The sequence below is a fragment of the Drosophila novamexicana genome, unplaced genomic scaffold, assembly GCF_003285875.2.
Source record: "Drosophila novamexicana strain 15010-1031.04,08,12 unplaced genomic scaffold, DnovRS2.1 tig00004560-arrow-pilon, whole genome shotgun sequence".
Lineage (NCBI taxonomy): Eukaryota > Metazoa > Arthropoda > Insecta > Diptera > Drosophilidae > Drosophila > Drosophila novamexicana.
Window position 1 is genome coordinate 2142096 of NW_020825054.1, and position 11972 is coordinate 2154067.

Consider the following 11972-nt stretch of genomic DNA (forward strand, 5'->3'; position numbering starts at 1 on the left):
AAATTCCACCCGCAAGTGTGAAAAAATCGCGAATACACGTTTTAAGATACTTTTTTGTTTACCATTCAATCGGCCTCAATGAATGTCTGAAAAACTCACGCGCAGAAATGTCATTGGGAAAAAAATACTTGCACACTTACACATACACAAGCCGTCAGTAACAACTGATCAGGCCAGCAGCAGTAGGAAGAGGGAACGACATCCGCTTGCGAAGCGGAACAGACGAGAACGCCGACAGCAGCGAATGTGCAGTTTTAGGAGAAAACGGCGATGACGGCGACCAGCGAATGGGCCTCTCCAGCATTTCAATTGGCATGGATTACGTCTGGGTTGCGTCTGTTCCTAATTGGATTGAGCAGTTTGAGAACATTTCTAAGCTACATACATGAGTATGCATAACATACAAGCCGACTCATACGCAACCACGTTTGTGGTGCACTGCCAAGCTAAAAAGCTATGCATTGCATTGGTTGCACGCAGATCCAACGTGAATAACGAACCCGATTGCAGAACTACTGGACATATTAAATGTTACGTTTGGCGGTAAGTTGTCTACTGCCGATCTTTGGTAAACTTGAAATACACAAGTACAGTAGAGGAGAAAGTTTGTCTGAAACAGATTTATCTTGATGGCAACTGGAGAAATATCAGTTTGCTTGCACCGTCTGCTAATACACACTTTTGACTGCAACGGTTGTCGGCATAATATTGTTAAATTGTCAAACTCATTTAAGCATTATTGCATAATAATTTGAACGCTTCGATTGCCTTTACGATATATTGAACAAATGAGGTTGACAGGTGCCAGGGGAATTTCGGCTTACATAGCAAAACATATATGTATATGGGCGTGTGTGTGCGAGAGTGTCTGTTTCTCTATTTGTATTTCCGGCTCAGCGTCTGTTGGGGCACTTCATGCATCGCTGCGTCGCCTTAGCTGTCAATCACAACTGGCTGACAAATTGCTTTCGGACTCGACTGACGTGTTGACATCAGCACGCACAAGTTTTCATCTTTACGTTCGGCTGCCTATTCCTCTGCTCGTCCGCGATTCGCTTAAATGGCTAACACTTTTTCAAGTGAAAACGTATGAGAAATACATGTAAACTGGGAGCTAAGCTTAAAATGTTTTTAGCTTTGATGACTTGACATTTCTAGTCAACACTAACCGCCCGTTGTCCGTTCTTACTTAGTCGGTCCCTTAGTCAACTTTTGTCATGCTCTAAGCTATGCAGTTGGAGAAACCCAAAAAAAAGGTTGCATTTGGCTAATAAGGAAAAGGATGAAACAAAATGAATGAATGAAAAAGTTTTAAGCTGCGACCGCAGAGTTTCGTCAGCTGCATTTAGTTTGCCTTTTTTTGGCAGTGTTAAGAGATCAGGGAACGTCACTACTGTGGAAAAATAATGTTCATATATATAGAATAACATATAGTCACATATTTCGGCCAGGGGAATCGCACTTGCAGCCTGCAATGTATTCTTGATCATTTTCCATGTTTAAAGTAAAGTACACACTATACGAAAATATGCATACCAATTTAAACGAACTTTAAGTTTTCAGTTGTGCTTAAATACAATGTCGTAAAATCGACATTTATTGATAATGGAATATCGAGAATTAAAAAAGAAACTTCTCTGGTATACGATAATAATAGTATAATAGTAATTTTAGTAATAGACGGTTAGAACAAACAGACATGATAGTAGATATTAAGCAAATGACTTTATTACGGAAAAAAATGTTAATACGATTGTTTAACGATTGTGAAATATCTTCATGCTAACTCTACCCTAATCCTCAGCAGCCTAACCTCGCTTAATTAACTGTGTCTATAACGAATATGTGTTACTTGTAATATCTTTATACAAATGCCCGAAAATGTGCACTAGTTATGTGCCATCTATCACATGACGACATAATTTAATTTTCATGCATAGATACATCAGTGAGGAGTCGGGCCAGAAGCCGACATAGAGGTTAGGCCAGAGCCTGTGATTCAGGCCCATCAGCCTGTTGGCAGGCCGCCTGGCGAAGAGTGTAACACAATGTGATAAATGAGGATTTTATAATCGTTTGCTTGACATGTTTGCGTATCTGGCGCAACTCCTGCTCTTGACTGGAAGGAGGCTGCGTCTGATTCGGTCAGTGGCCACCATTGCTGCTGGCCAGGCCTTATAGACATGTTTCTGCTGCAAGTTCCAGTCTGGGCTGATCCACATTTTGTATGCACTAGCTTTTTCGGGCCAGGAACCATTTATTTCTCAATGTGGTTGTGTGCTTTTAATATGTACATATATATCGTGTAAATACGTTTTGATGCAATATGGTACCCCTGCTGTCTTCTTCTGCCGTGTATATAATTCATGCCGCAATTCATGCTCTGCCTCTGCCCCTGTGTCATTCCACGACTCTGCTTCTGCCTCAACTCGTTCTATTTTTTGATTAATTGAATCTCCCTTGGAGACAAATAGAAGTTTTAATTGCGTTCTGGCTTGCAGGCAACCGTTTGTTGTGACAGTTTCGGCTAAGAAGAAATATATTTACAAAATTTAATTATTTCCAAGCAAATGTGAATTTAATTGAGCTTGCACTATTGAGAAAAGCATATAAAATGTTAATTTGTATATATAAATTTAATTATAATGCAACACTGTCACAACGGATTTTGAATATATTTCTCTTGCTAGAGAATATTGAAAATTTTATAATTGGGTCTATTCAATAAAAATGTTATAAATTTGTGTAAATTCATAGCGTAATTAAATTATATTTATTAGCCCTGAACCCATTGAAATAGGTAAAACGGGTATATTGTATTTGCGCAAATGTACGTAACAGGCAGAAGGAAGCATCTCCGACCCCATAAAGTATATATATTCTTAATTAACATCAACAGCCGATTCGAACTAGCCTTGCCCGTCTGTCTGCCCGTTATCCGCCAGTATGAATAAACGCAAGGATTTCAGAACTTTTAAGAGCTAGAGACTCGAAATGGTATGTAGGTCCTCGTAGTCCATGCACAGTACGAGTTTGTTTCCGATAATCGATAGCTTACTCCGTTTCCAAGCAATCGATAAAAATCGATATCGTAATCTTGTTTTTTAAGCAAATTAGGTAAATAAGAACAGCTGAGTCACAAAACTTGACATGTATATATGAATCAAGCATATTTTATTTTATAGCTATAGCCAATAGCCCGTAACCACCAATTATCTATAAATCATGTTAATAAACCAACTTGTATTTTCCACCAATTTAAGTAACTATTTTAATGCAATTGATCATTTGAGAATACACAAAAATTCTATGAATTTTTCATTCTATGAGATGTGCTGTAGAAAATTTCATTAAGATCGGTTAAGAAACACGAAAGGTTTTAAAACAAATGTGTTTTTTTGTTGGCAGCAAGCGCAAATTGCAAGAATTTCTGTATACATGTACACACCCACACTCATGCACTTTTTCTTTGAATTCTATTCACAGCATTGCGAATGCCATTGTTTTTTTGTGCTGCTATCTGTATTCGGAAACAAACGCGATCTGCGCAGGCACTAGGAGGACATATAGCTATAAAATTTCAAGTCTCTAGCTCTTAAAGGTTCTGATATCCTTTCATACATATGGACAGACGAACGGTGGCACAGACGGACAGACAGGTCTAGAATGACTCGGCTATTGATGCTGATCATGAATTTATATACTGTATGGGGTCGGAGATGCTTCCTTTTGTCTGTATACTATTCTAGAAGCAACATGTCAAGTTTGGTGACTCTAGCTCTTATTATTTACATAACTTAATAAAAAAGGGATAAAAATCGATTTGTATCGATTAAGAAAATTATTATTTTGTATAAGACCCATCATAAAGCAAATCAAGTCTCAAAACTAGCTGTACTTAATGTCAATCAATGGCCATCGTCAGCATCATCAGAATCTACAATAACTTAACATTAACGTTTTCATTCTCGACGTCATCAACGTCGCTGTCATTAAAGTGCATTTTTAAATAAAGTAATAAATATTTACTCAACTGCGTGAAATGGCAGCAGTTGAGAGCGCGCCCACTGGATTGCCCCTCGTAATTGCAGATAAACCTTATACCATTAACCTTAGCGCTGTCTAGTTGCCCGTCTGCGTCTCCAACCGAGCTGGCAAACTGCAAAGTGCTTTTAAAACATTCCATGATAAACATTTGCCAACGTGCCCCAGCCCTGTCAATACCCCTACCTCCCACTACAATTCCGCTTGCGAGTGTGTACTGAGATTCCTGCGGGCTATGCCATTCGAGCCTTCGAGAACTTTACTTTTGTGGCATATATGAATTGAGCTGAGCTAGTGAAGAAATATGCAGTATATGTATACACGACATACATATGTATGTCGAGCAACCCGCACTGCCTGCCCTCTTCAAAGGCACCAAGCTTTGGGTATCTCATGTGTTTGCCATCATTAAACTTGTGCGCAAGCATCAGCAAAATGCATTTCACTTTGGTAAATGTCGTAAAAATTAATGACAACATTATATGAGGAGGAGTCCAAGCACTCGCACTCTGCCAGATTGAAGCCGTTCGCACTATTTGTAGCTATACATTTTGGACAGAAACAAGATTGATTTTACATTTATTTTAATTGAATTTAAATTATAAAACAAATGCATAACGTTTTGCAAATAAATGATTAATTTAAAATGTGCTTCTGTCAAGAACTTAGCCGACTTATTACGTAAGAAAGTTTAAGTAATATTAATAACTTTTAAAACATATAATAATATTAAGTTAACATTTTTATTTCATAGACTATATTATATTTTGTGAATCTTGCAGTCTTGCAAATTTACCAAAATAATAAGTCCTCAATGTTAAGAAAATATTAAAGCACATGTATGTGGGTGAAATTTAGTTTTATTTGTTGTTAAAGAATCGTATTTCTTTTGGAGCGGCGTGTGATATGGTTTTCTTGCATTTATCAAAGGTACTATTTAAATTGAACAATTTTTTTAGAATCAGTTTATTTTATTTATTTTCTATTTTAAAATTTTTTTTATTTTCGTCCATTGTAATGAAGTGTTGAGAACACTTTAATATCATTATTTTTTACCTTTAAAGAAAAATTTGTTTTAAAGTAAATTTAAGTTGAGTAAAAAAGGCATAATGTTTTACGATATTCTATGGAAAACTTTTTTGTTGTTCAAAATATTTTGACCAAAATCGGCAATTATAAGTTTCACTATGCTCCCTAAATTTTTCTCAAAATCTTGTTGTCATCGGACCCTTATATTATATGGATGCCATTGGAACGATTGTATGAAAAGGTGGTTCTAGTATGAATAAATATTTTGTTTATCAATCTTGGCATTTATTAATTTACTATGTTCCTCATATATACGCAAAATTCTATCAACATCGGATCACTATATCATATAGCTGTCAAAGGATCGCTCGGTCGAAAATTAAGCTGTTGTATGAAAAACTTTTTGTTTTTCAAGATATCTTAACCACACTCGGCATTAACTATTTTCCCAGTGCTTCTTAGGCGCGGCGAAAGTTACATGAGTAGTATTGGGTCTGTAAGAGTATTAAATCTTCAGCGTGCCGAAGATAGCTTTTCTTGCTCGTTAATCATTATTTTAATGATGTGTAGATATCATGAGAAACTGAACTGAACTAATAAATAAGCTCTCAGTCACAACCTAACGTTATGCAACGTAACAAATTAAAGCTGGTCATTGCTAATTTCAAAAGCAACAGTTGCCGAATTGAACTTTCCTCATGTAAAGCCATATTTATCAATAATGTTTCCTAATTAATGTGTGAGTCTACATATTAACACCTTGTGTGTGTGTAGATTCTTTTGTAATGCACAGTGTACATAGTGAATCGCATAAATTTTGCCGCATGTCTTATGTTCATTTGTGCACGTGTCAGCAAAAGCCAGAGGATGGGGTAGGGATCTGTCTGTGGATGTGGGTGTGCGGCAGAAACCGTTAATTGTTTTTCATTATGTATATTACTCATTATGCGCCGTCCAAGGAAATTAACCGCCCAATGCTCGTCGAGCATGTTGTGCGTTTTCGATATCTTCCGATTTTACCAGCAGCAGCGGAAATATACAAATAATCGCAGTTTATTTATAATCGTAGCTACTATTTTAATAAAACTTATCCTTCAGTATTAGCATCTAAAGGATTCACGATACATAAATTCATTCCATCTATCTATATATTCTATTTCGCAAAAAGTAAATTTGAGAGAAGGGGAAACATTGAACAATATCGAGACCTTTTTTACCTCGACTGTTTAAACTTCTTCAGAAATATGTTTGACAACCAACAAACAGGTTTTCGGCGACTTTGAAGACTCAAATCTGTTCTACTATCTTCCAAACTATTTTTAATTGTCATTATTTAAGTCCTTTTGTAAGCAGCTTAGTTGTGAGCTGCATAAGGTGTATGTTGGGTCTGGTATGACAACTATATGTGCTCCAAATGCCTTTTTTGGCAGAGTATATTAAATCAAAATGGAAACTTATTTAATATACTTTGATCCAATTTGCGTGTGCTCAATTAATGTAAGCATTTTGCATTAATTTAGCCAATTACGTTGCCAAGGCTGCAGACAATGGCCAAATTCTTCCGGACATTATTAAGATGAGAAGCAAGCAACGTATTGTTAAGACAAATATCGCAGGTTATAAAAACAGATTTAAATATTAAAATATGTGAACAAATTGTATAAAACATAATTTAAATGTTTCCCAAGCTGTCAATGTTCATTGTATCTGCTGTGCTGAGTTCCCTACGCCCATCTTAACAATTGTCCTTTTGAGGTGATAATTAAAGCAAAATCAATGCCGACATTGGCACTATTCAAAATTTCATATCAATGGGTTCAGCTTATAATAACGGTGTTTGTCCATTAAGCTGAATATTTCCATTATTTAGAATAGCTAACTAAAATAATTTGTTGTCAATTTTAACATTGACAACTTACCGTTGCATCAATGATCCGTCCCTGGTGTCAAGCCACTTGCTCAAGTCTAGGTTTAGTCTAGCAACCACCACGTCACGTGCTGAAAATAAGCATTGTGTACCATTTGCCTGAGGCATGGTCTTTTTTTGGATGATTAATTAGAAATAGCAATTGGTGACGAGGGTCCGGGGCATGTTGACATGGAAACCTGATGCTGTCCCGTCTATCGCAAACTCTTGCCAGTAGTCGCTGGCGTCTGAGTCTGATAAGATAATTTAGTAAGAAGTTGATAGATGTGGGATGATTTCGCTCAATGATTTTCTTACCTTATAAACCGACGGCCAAATCATAATGCATGCCATTGGAAGCCGTGGCTAGGGCTTTGGTAGAAAAAATCTACCTTCATTAATTTGCCCTGTGGAGGTAGGAAGCAGGGCAGTCTCAACGCTCAACTTGACACCTACAGAAATTAATTTTATCGTTCGCTACAATTGACTTGACACCTCTGTCATTTTTGAGCTTTAATTTCTTCCGGACAATGACAACAACAACAGCAATAACTGCTTTACAATGCCCATTTCTGGGTATCTAAATGGTCTAATCAGCATAGGCTGTGGTGTCATCTTGTGTCATCGGTATCATCATGATGACCATACCGGTCTTAAGCGCATTCATTTTACTTGCAATGCGGTTTTCGCGCGGCCGTTTACCTGTCCCGTTTGCTGCTCATGTGGTTGGCGGTGTTGCATACAGCTGTGGGCTAAAATTCAACTTATAATTATGCCTTTAAGTAGGCTCGAGTTTTGCTTGCCTCGCATGTCTCAAATTGTAAATCATCAGCTTTATAAATTTCGTTCAAATGTTCTTTGCTTTATGATCAATTGTGTTCTTATTGAATACTTAATATATACTGATTTATTCTTACAAATCATGGGCCTTATTTACTATTTTAGCTCTGCTGTCGATGCATTATCAGCAGCAGCGATCATAAACTATTGTTTTTAATTAGGTTATCTTTCTTATCCTTGCTAGTTAAATGTCTAACATGAAATTTCTTAGCGTAGGCCACTTTACAATCTTAAGCGACCGCGTGAGCGTTACCTATTTTCATTCTGCTTCTTGCAGTTCGGTACAATATAATGGGGTCTAATTTTACCGAAGGTCTAAGTTATAAGTTTTTCACATTTGTGGGTAAATTCAAATAACAAATTGAAATATCCCGTATACTACACGAGGGTCTATAAGATATATTAACAAAATTTGTTTATTGATATTGATGTTTATTGAATAAATGGAAACGGGGCTTGTGTTTGAAGATTTGAAGCAAATTCTTACTGCGCATTTCAAGTCCCAAGAAACGCCATTAAGCCCTGTTGACCTATTTTCAATGGATTTGTGAGGTACAAATCTTGCAATATATAATTTTTAGAAGCCTTTGCTCTCAATACAAATGATAATATGTCTGCACTTAATCGATTTTAAAAACACTTCGCGCCTCGAACTACTTTAACTACAGTTTATTCAATGCCTTTCGCTTTTTCGGTACATTTACGAAACCTTTAACTTAATCAAAGCGAGCGTGTAAAATGTTCTCCCTTTTTCGCAGAAACGCTCGGCAACTACAACACCTTCAAGCGCCAGCGGCAAAACATTTGCAGGGTCTAGTCCACCCAACACACACCATATTCCAACAAGAATAATGGCACCACAGTAACAACATGGAGCTCGACCCAAATATCATTTAACACGCATGTAAATAAAATCGCTTAAATACATGTGCCTGAACAGAGCCTAAAACCGAGCAAGCAGAGCGCTCTTAACCAGACAGGCAGGTTGGTCACAAGGGCATTGGCAAAAAAACGATGGGGCACATCGAAAGTGAAATTTAAATGTAAGGCTGTAAGTTGGTGGGAGAGTAGCCTACCGAGATTGAGCTTTGCACATATGGAATACTGATTGCCTACTAGTAACAGATGGCTGAACTTTTGTGTCATAATAATCGTTGGTAATAAGTCTTCGATTTGTAATCGAACCCATTTGAATAATTAAGGTATACTGCAAAAAGAAAATGACCCATTTATCTAAATAAAAGAGTGACTAAAAGGCAAGACGAATAGGCTAGTCAGTATCACAATATGAATATAGGCGTAGGGATGGTTCAAATTTTGCAGTGGATTTTCAGCCTGTTCATCAGAGCCAAAGCACTTGATGATTGCTTTTTTTTTAAATAACATTCGAATTGCCTTTCAAGGACTCGAAACGTTGCCTTAATAGCAAAACGAACAATGAGTTCCGAATTTAAGTGACAATTAGAATGGAAAATAGAAAAGCAGCACAAAAATAAAACAGGAAGAACAATTCGATTATCCACTGGATCTGTCAGTTAGTCAGTCACTCAGTCAGTATGTTCGTCAATTAAATTGAAATCTGTGGAGCATGCAGCAAGTATGCCCGGTTCTCTGGGAAATGGTCAGAAGTAGGCTGTTTACTACCCCAAACTCGTGCGTTTATTATCCATTTTGCCAACGCACTTGACCCCTTATTACATAGCCTTGTAGAAGGTATTAATATTTTATCAGGACTGTAAAATCTTATCACCAGCACGCTTTCATTTTAAATTGACTTCCCTACATGTGTGTAAGGTATTTAATCTTCGGCGTGCCGAAAATAGCTATTTATATTTGGAAAAAAATTAAAATTATTTCTCGAGCAGTTACCCATTTTTCGTTTGCTGGTCTGCGTTTATTTTCATCAACACAACAACAATCTGATAACTGCTTCGCTACGGAATCTCTTCCTCTGTCCAACTTTTTGTCCTGTCCATCGATACGACGTCTTGCGATGCTAATGCTAGAGTCCAAGATATAGTTGTAACCATTGCAGAAGCTGTTTCTTCGACAGCCGCCATTTCTTCCTGTTCCTCCGGCGCCGAACACTTAGCACATGGCCTGCATAAATAATGGGTTGTCTTAAGCTAAATGCTCTATGTTGTTTACTGAATTTGCTAGTGTATATACGTTTTCATTTGCAGTAAAAATGTGCAATAAAATCACAATTTGTGGTCGTTTTGTGTTCTGGTAATTTTGAACTGATAATGGACAAAAGGCGCGTTGCAGATCTATGCGAAAGCCACATAAATTCGCTATCTAAAAGTAAACGACATGTTTCAATATTTTACAAGAGTACTTTTATCTGGATATGTGAATCTATCCCAAAACCAACACGCCTTCGGGATTGACATACAAATTGTAAAAATATACAACAAAAATTTAGTCAGATAGCAACGAAAACGAGATTTTCTACCCATTTTAAATGGGTTCAGGGTTTTCTAATTTATACTGCTAGCTCCTAAATGTATATGGCCAAGCATTTAAGAAGTTCACTCGTTCCGTTAATTGTTGCATGCGGAGTACGAAAATATCACACATATGCCCGAGGGCAACAACAAAGAAATTGCCGAATAGAATTTACAGTCGAGTAGCGGACGTAGCCCAACTTTAGAGTAAATTATAATTGCGAGCTCATCTGCATGTCAAGCAGCAGGACCTTTATTTACTCCTGCTGTCCACTCGGCTATCAGTCACAGTCGTGGTCAAGACTAAGTTGTAGACAAAGGAGCAACTAACATTTTGAATGCTTCCTGCTCGGTTCTGTTTTGTTTTTATATTCGTATCATAAAAATAAGATTTTTTGCCTTGCCAACTATAGGCCAAGTTCATTGTGTGTGTGTTTGTCAAGGCCATCCGTCGACCAGCTGCTCCCCTTGGTCACATCCGCAGACGTGTGTGCGCGTAGAGGGACCTAACTAATTGTGAGGCTATTTTCAGTGTGCTCCAGAAATGTGTTAAGTTTATCAAAATTGTTACAACATTTACCAACTGACCTCACGTACCGAAATTTCAGCTTTCTGGCCGTAACCCTCTTCCAGCTCAACATTTGTGACCCAAGCCCCGGACAGAAGTGTGAAATGTATCAATCGGTCGGTTTAAATGTGTTCTCATTTTCCTTTCTTTTTTTTACAGTGAGTTTTATTATGCTTATTTTGCGGAGCAGCACGTACTCTGTGTATTAAGAATATGCACTCTAACTTTGACTGTCAATGAAATTGCCAACGGAATTAATAAACAATGAATTCCCATTCATAAAAGGGCTTAACTCTTGAGTTTTATACTTAAAGTTTTCGTACAAATACATATATACACATTTCACATTTATTTTTCAAATTAAATTTCAATAATGTAATTTGTCATATAAATATGAAAATATTCTGCAGTCGATATAAAATCGCATTAATTACTTTATTTTGTTTTAATACTTATTTCAGAGTATATTCGCCTGCAAAAGAATTGTATATCAATTATTATGCAAATTCATTCATTCAATTAGCTCGTCGGACTGGTCGGGGATTTTCTTTTCCCTTCTGCACTTACACATAGTTTAAGCAAGCCCAAAACAACAAATATACCCTTTTTTAATAAATCCGTCAAAAAGCAAGCTCCTAATATGTGTAAAATTAATGTATTCCGACCGAATATTCAAATTCAAACAATTTAATTTCGTTTAAGTAAGATAACTGTTGGTTGTATCTCATTCTCTCTGCCATGACAAGCAACACAAAAAAAAAGGTGTGTATGTTTGTCTCGACTAACATCAAGAAATTCGGTATCATATCAGATAAGCTAATATGATTATAAAAATAAAATCATATTGAATCTGTTCAGAAGCAATTTCTGCTTTTTGCCTTACGAGGTTTTAATAAGGACCCTAATCTTTGGTTGCCATCCTACTCTTAATCTTCTGTCGTTAACCAACCGTACGATAATTCTCGGTTTTGTATTCCTACGCGTGCTATGAAAAAATTACAATAGCTTGCAGCACATTTTCTCTACCGAATTTTCCCTACTTACATCCATTTGCACAAAACATATACCCTTAAGGGTATAAAAATAATTACAAACGATCTAATAAACCGATTGGATGAGACCTTCGCAATCTCCTCCG